The sequence below is a fragment of the Pelodiscus sinensis genome, chromosome 24 (assembly GCF_049634645.1).
Source record: "Pelodiscus sinensis isolate JC-2024 chromosome 24, ASM4963464v1, whole genome shotgun sequence".
NCBI lineage: Eukaryota > Metazoa > Chordata > Testudines > Trionychidae > Pelodiscus > Pelodiscus sinensis.
The window spans coordinates 6598206-6605443 of record NC_134734.1 but is presented as its reverse complement, the minus strand read 5'-3'; the positions used below and the strand labels follow the sequence as shown (position 1 = coordinate 6605443).

Here is a 7238-nt window from a genome sequence, read left to right as displayed (position 1 = left end):
TGCCCGATTGCAGCTCTAAGGGGCACCGCACGGCTCCCGCCCCCAGGTGCGCAGCACCCCTTACAGCTGCCATTACGCACCCCCCATAGGTTGGCACCCCGGGCAGCTTCCAGGCGAGCCCCTCCTTAATCCAGCCCTGGGGTGATGCATGGTGGAGATGCACAGAGTGGATATGCCCACTAGAGTCCTCTCTCAGTTGAGAGGCCTGATTGTTGTGACTTGCAGTTTCAATCACACATTATCCTCAGTTCCTCCCACAAACAGTAGGAACCTCAGTGACTTCCAGAACATGGAAAACATTTGCAGGTTAAGGGATTTAGATGGGAGCAAAAAAAAATTCCTTATTCTTAAACCTGATGCATATCGGAATGTTACAACCAGTTCCTTCTAAACTGCACAGCAGCTCAGCTTCACAGGTGATTAATCAGCCCCACCCAGTCAGTCAGCTCCCTGCAGGAAGCCCTGAGCCTCTGACTGGGCGGGGCTGATTGGGGCCTGTGAAGTTTAGCAGGCACAGTGGTTACAAGCTGTGCTCAAAAGCTTAAACAAGGCCCTTGCCCCAGAGAATTTTAGCAAACTGTTAAGTACAACTTGTAGTGGAAATAGAAAGAATATCTACACAAGAGTTTTTGCTACAAAAAATATGCAAATGAGGGACTCAATCTCATTTGCCCAGGGCCAGCTCTGGGCACCAGCAAACCAAGCACATGGTTGGGGCGGCACATTTCCAGGGGCGGCATTCCGGCCAGCCTTACCGCGGGATGCGGGCCTGCCTGTGGCTGCCCAAGGCAAGGGGCGGGGCGGTGGAGAGGAGTGCTGCAGGGAAGGCGCCAGGCAACACAGAGACAAAGGTGGAGAGGGGTCATGCGGCAGGATGCCGGAGCCCAGCCATCTGCAGCCTCTCCCCCACCCCCGATGGTTGTGCTAGGTGACGACTGAAGTTCGCTGGGCGCCCGATGCGACTGCCGCCGCCCTGGACAACAGGGTCCTAGTGGTGGGCGGGGGATGCGGCACAGGCGGGGTGCCGGTGTAGCGAGTGACCGTCACAAAAACGGAGCGGTTTCACTTTTTGCCTATACACCCCGCCTGGGCATGAATCAGCCGAGCATCGGTGGAGCGGCAGCCGGTGGGGAGAGGCAACTGGGTCAGGGCTGGCATGTAGGCAGGCACAGCGCGCTCCGCTAGCCGCCGTCGGTGTCCTAGGGGGCGCTGCGGCGGACAGCTCAGCCGGGAGGCGGGCGAGCGCTGAGCCCCATCGCTTGTGAGCCGAGCCCATGGGAGGAGCGGGCACGCCCCGCACCTACCCCGACCCCCGATGGCAAACGCCAGCGAGCTCAGGGGCGGGCAGCTGCGCTCCACGGTCTGAGTCGCCTGCCACCGTCCCCGCTCGGACTGCCGCCGCGCCGCTTGTTGTTGATTTCACCCCCTCTTCCCCACCTATCCCCGTCCCTTCGGCCTCTTGTCTAATCAGCACCAGGAGAGCTCGGGAGACCCTCCTCCTGCTCCGTGCGGAGCGTGGACCCTGGCGCAGCCAGCGCCCCACCCAGCGCTCTGCCTCGCTCCTGCTCCCAGGTGTTTGCCCGGGGCAGCCAGCCAGCTGCGCTACCGCGCCGGCCCCTCAGCACTTCCACAGCACCCCCGGGAGCCACTGGCCGCAGAGTCCCTCGCGGCGGCTGCAGGCGAGCCCTGGCCTGGCGGCTCCTCTCTCTGCTCTTGCAGGGGAGGGGAGCCCGTGGCGCCCTGCTTCACACCGGGGAATGGTGTGTACAGCTGCAGAGAAAGGGGAGTAGGGGGACCCGTGACACTTTCACCTCCCCCCAGGGCGCGCCCATGTTTCCGCACGTGGTGTGAGGAAGGGACGTGAGGATTTGGCGGGGAGCGGGAAAGGAGACGGAGTTCGGTCAGTGGGGGGAGGTGGGAGTGGGGAGCAGACTGGGTCCGGTCTGGAGCAGGGGGCGTCGGGTTTGGCTGGGAGGGAAGAGGGGGCGCAGGGTGGATTAGGTGGGGGAGAGAAGAAGGGCGGACTGAGTCCGGTCACTGAGGGGTCGGGTTTGTCTGGGAGGGGAGAGAAGGTGGAAACTGGGTTCTGTCAGTGGGGGGGGGGGTGTGTGTATGGAGGGGAGACAGGACGTAGGCTGGGTTTGGCCGGAGGGAGTCAAAGAGCCGCAAGGTGAAAGGGGAGCTTTCCTCCTCAGTGCCTATCCTGCAGCAGCAGGCCAAGGGGGGAGGGAGGTCGGCCAAAAAATGTTTTGCTTGGGGCGCAAAAAACTTAGAGCCGGCCCGTTTTTGCCTATTTTCTGCCAGTCTGTTTTTGCACTCCGGTTTTTGTACAAAAACAAGTAGTGTGGATGTTTTCATTTTGCACAAAATACCCCTTTTCCGCAATAGGTTAGGGTTAGGATTAGGATAGGTGGGGTGAGAGGGGGTGAAATCAACAACAAGGTCCCTCACCAAAGGCTCTTGTGTAAATTACATGCCATGGGATAAGAGGGAAGGTCCTTTCTTGAATTGAGAACTGGTTAAAAGACAGGAAACAAAGGGTAGGAATAAATGGTAAATTTTCAGAATGGAGAAGGGTAACTAGTGGTGTCCCCCAAGGGTCAGTCCTGGGACCAATCCTGTTTACCTTATTCATAAATGATCTGGAGAAAGGAGTAAGCAGTGAGGTGGTAAAGTTTGCGGATGATACCAAACTGTTTAGGATCGTGAAGACAGAAGCAGACTGTGAGGGACTCCCAGAAGATCTCACCAAACTGAGTGATTGGGCAACAAAATGGCAAATGAAATTTAATGTGGATAAGTGTAAAGTAATGCACATCGGGGAAAAATAACCCCAACTATACGTATAGTATGATGGGGGCTAATTTGGCTACGACAAATCAGGAAATAGATCTTGGAGTTATCGTAGACAGTTCTCTGAAAGTTTCCACTCAGTGTGCAGTGGTGGTCAAAAAGGCAAATAGGATGCTAGGAATTAGTAAGAAAGAGATAGAAAATAAGACTCAGAATATCTTACTGCCCCTGTATAAAACTATGGTACGCCCACATCTTGAATACTGTGTGCAGATGTGGTCTCCTCACCTCAAAAAAGATATTTTGGCCTTGGAAAGGGTTCAGAAAAAGGCAACTAAAATGATTAGGGGTTTGGAATGGGTCCCATATGAGGAAAGGTTAAAGAGACTGGGACTTTTCAGTTTAGAAAAGAGGAGACTGAGGGAGGATATGATAGAGGTAGGCAAGCAACACGGGAATGCAGGGGCAAGATTAGAAAGGCAAAGGCACAAAATGAGATCAAACTAGCTACAGGCATAAAGGGAAACAAGAAGACCTTTTATAAATACATTAGAAGCAAGAGGAAGACCAAGGACAGGGTAGGCCCACTGCTCAGTGAGGAGGGAGAAGCAGTTACAGGAAACTTGGAAATGGTGGAGATGTTCAATGACTTCTTTGTTTTGGTCTTCACCGAGAAGTCTGGAGGTGTGCCTAACGTAGTGAATACAAGCAGAGAGAGGGTAAGTTTAGAAGATAGGATACACAAAGAACAAGTTAAAAATCACTTAGGAAAGTTAGATGTCAGCAAGTCACCAGGTCCTGATGAAATGCATCCCAGGATACTCAAGGGCTACGTCTACACTGGCCCCTTTTCCGGAAGGGGCATGTAAATTTCACTAGTCGTTGTAGGGAAATCTGCGGGGGATTTAAATATCCCCTGCGGCATTTAAATAAAAATGTCCGCCGCTTTTTTCCGGCTTTTAAAAAAGCCGGAAAAGAGCTTCTACACTGGCCCCGATCCTCCGGAAAAAGTTCCCTTTTCCGGAGGCTCTTATTCCTACTTCAAAGTAGGAATAAGAGCCTCCGGAAAAGGGCACTTTTTCCGGAGGATCGGGGCCAGTCTAGACGCTCTTTTCCGGCTTTTTTAAAAGCCGGAAAAAAGCGGCGGACATTTTTATTTAAATGCCGCGGGGGATATTTAAATCCCCCGCGGATTTCCCTACGACGACTAGTGAAATTTACATGCCCCTTCCGGAAAAGGGGCCAGTGTAGACGTAGCCAAGGAGCTGATAGAGGAGGTATCTGAGCCTTTAGCTATGATCTTTGAAAAATCATGGAAGACAGGGGAGATTCCAGAAGACTGGAAAAGGGCAAATATTGTGCCCATCTATAAAAAGGGGAATAAGAACAACCCAGGAAACTACAGACCGGTCAGTTTAACGTCTGTCCCAGGGAAGATAATGGAGCAGGTAATTAAGGAAATCATATGCAAACACTTGGAAGGTAATAAAGTGATAGGGAATAGTCAGCATGGGTTTGTGAAGAACAAGTCATGCCAAACTAATCTGATAGCTTTCTTTGATAGGATAACGAGCCTTGTGGATAAGGGAGAAGCAGTGGATGTCATATACCTAGACTTTAGTAAGGCATTTGATACGGTCTCGCATGATATTCTTATTGATAAACTAGGCAAATATAACTTAGATAGGGCCACGATAAGGTGGGTGCATAATTGGCTGGATAACCGTAGTCAGAGAGTTGTTGTTAACGGTGCTAAATCCTGCTGGAAAGGGATAACAAGTGGAGTTCCTCAAGGGTCTGTTTTTGGGACCCGTACTGTTCAATATCTTCATCAATGATGTAGATATTGGGATAGAGAGTACGCTTATTAAGTTTGCAGATGATACCAAACTGGGTGGGGTTGCGACTTCTTTGGAGGATAGGGACATAATTCAAAATGACCTTAGCAAGTTAGAGAAATGGTCAGAGGTAAACAGGATGAAGTTTAATAAAGAGAAATGCAAAGTGCTCCACTTAGGAAGGAACAATCAGTTCCATACATACAGGATGGGAAACGACTGTCTAGGAAGGAGCATGGCGGAAAGGGATCTAGGGGTCATAGTGGACCATAAGTTGAATATGAGTCAACAGTGTGCTGCTGCAAAAAAAAAGCAAATATGATTCTAGGTTGTATCAACAGGTGTGTTGTAAGCAAAACTTGTTAAGTCATTCTGCCGCTCTACTCTGCACTAGTTAGGCCTCAGCTGGAGTACTGTGTCCAGTTCTGGGCGCCACATTTCAAGAAAGATGTGGAGAAATTGGAAAGGGTACAGAGAAGAGCGACAAGAATGATTAAAGGTCTAGAGAACATGACCTGTGAAGCCAGGCTTCATGAACTGGGCTTGTTTAGTTTGGAAAAAAGAAGATGAAGGGGGGACATGATAGCGGTTTTCAAATATCTAAAAGGGTGTCACAAGGAGGAAGGAGAAAATTTGTTCCTCTTGGTTTCTGAGGACAGGACAAGGAGTAATGGGCTTAAAGTGCAGCAAGGGAGATTTAGATTGGACATTAGGAAAAAATTCCTAACTGTCAGGGTGGTAAAATATTGGAATAAATTGCCAAGGGAGGTGGTGGAATCTCCCTCTCTGGAGATATTTAAGAACAGGTTAGATAGACATCTGTCAGGGATGGTGTAGACGGAGCATGGTCCTGCCTTGAGGGCGGGGGGCTGGACTCGATGACCTCTCCAGGTCCCTTCCAGTCCTATGATTCTATGATTCTATGAAAATCATGAGTGGTGTGGAGAGGATCGATAAAGAAAAGTTATTTATTAGTTCCCTAAACAGAAGAACTAGAGGACACCAAATGAAATTAATGGGTAGCAGGGTTAAAACTAATAAAAGGAAGTTCTTCTTCACACAGCGTGTATTCAACCTATGGAACTCCTTGCCAGAGGAGGCTGTGAAGGCTAGGACTATAATAGAGTTTAAAGAGAAGCTAGATAATTTCCTGGAGGTTAGGTCCATAAAAGGCTATTAGCCAGGGGATAAAATGGTGTCCTTGGTCTCTGTTTGTCAGAGGCTGGAGAGGGATGGCAGGAGACAAATCACTTGATCATTGTCTTCGGTCCACCCTCTCTGGGGCACTTGGTGCTGGCCACTGTCGGCATACAGGATACTGGACTAGATGGACCTTTGGTCTGACCCAGTACGGCTGTTCTTATGTTCTCATTTCCTTAGACCCCAAAAAAGGAGGTTTACCGATATTGCAGAAAAAGGGGTTTTTGCATGAGAAGAAAACATCCACATTGCTTGTTTTTGCGCAAAAAGCCCAGCACAAAAATGGATCGGCAGAAAATATGCAAATGAGATCATGACTCATGCAAACTAGTCCCTCATTTGCAGGGCTCGACAAATAATGCAATCTACTCACCCGCAGCGAGTAGATTGCAACCCGGAAAAGCCGGGTTCAGGCGATCTGCGTATGCGCAGATCTCTGGACAGCGCTGCTGGCAAGCGGGGTTTGCCACAGTTCGGCGAGCCCTGCTCATTTGCATATTTTTCCTGAGAAAACTTGTAGTGTAGACGTAGCCAAACAGTTTAACTCTTAGGCCATGTCTCTCCTTATGTGGAAGTTCAAATTCCAATACATAACTCCAGCTATGTAATTGACATAACTTAATTTGAACTTCCCTGCCATCTTCACAGCCAGAGCTTGATACTTCAATTGACTTTTCTTATTCCTCACAATTTGAGGAGTGCCAGTGTCACTGGGGTGCCTTCAGCATTTGATTTAGAAGGTCTTTACTAGACTCGCCTAATTGAACATGGGAAGACAGACCAGCACAGCATGAACCTCTGAGTAAGTACAGACATGGCTTTAGGGTGTGGATAAGTAATCAGGAGTTGAATGAGAAGTAAAACCAACTGTGACCCCATTTCCCACTTCTTTTGGGAGAGACACATGAGAGAGCTGATCTGAGTAACACTCCCTTATCTCCTGTGCCCCCACCCATCTGTCTCACATGGGAGAAGCAGCAGCAACCTGCCTGGGACCAAAACTGAGGGAAGCTTCTGAGCCAGGGTGCAGGGAGGACAGGACCTTCAGCTGTTGATGGAGGGTACAATTTAAAGCTCCCCCCACAACCGAAGTGTAATTTAGGCACTGAGAGAGTTCAGGCACCTCCATGATTTCACAGCCTCTGAATAGGGGGTTTGTGAATCTCTGTCAAGCTTGATTCTGGGAATTAAATGCCTAAAATTGCTGTTAGGCACTGGAATCCTTTTGTGACTCTAGCTCAAGGATTTTAAAGTACAGGGATCCATGGCAAATCCTATGTTCCTGTGACAAGCTCATCGCTGCTTTTCATAAATGTGATATGTGATGTAAAATGTAAAAAATCAATCAAGAAAACACGGAGTGAGGAAGGCAGAATTTCAGTATGAAGCCTTGAGCCATGTCAGAAA

The 7238-nt window shown here is 49.5% G+C and overlaps 1 protein-coding gene across 1 annotated transcript in view; it reads left to right on the top strand.

Annotated features, from left to right (window-relative positions):
* Window positions 1-1058: 1058 nt before the first annotated feature.
* LOC102446821 (IgGFc-binding protein-like) overlaps window positions 1059-7238 on the top strand; it is a 39832-nt gene continuing 33652 nt past the window's right edge. The window contains exons 1-2 of the mRNA XM_075907486.1: window positions 1059-1760; window positions 6480-6633. The gene's annotated coding sequence lies outside the window, so the exon portion shown is untranslated. The remainder of the gene's footprint in view (window positions 1761-6479; window positions 6634-7238) is intronic.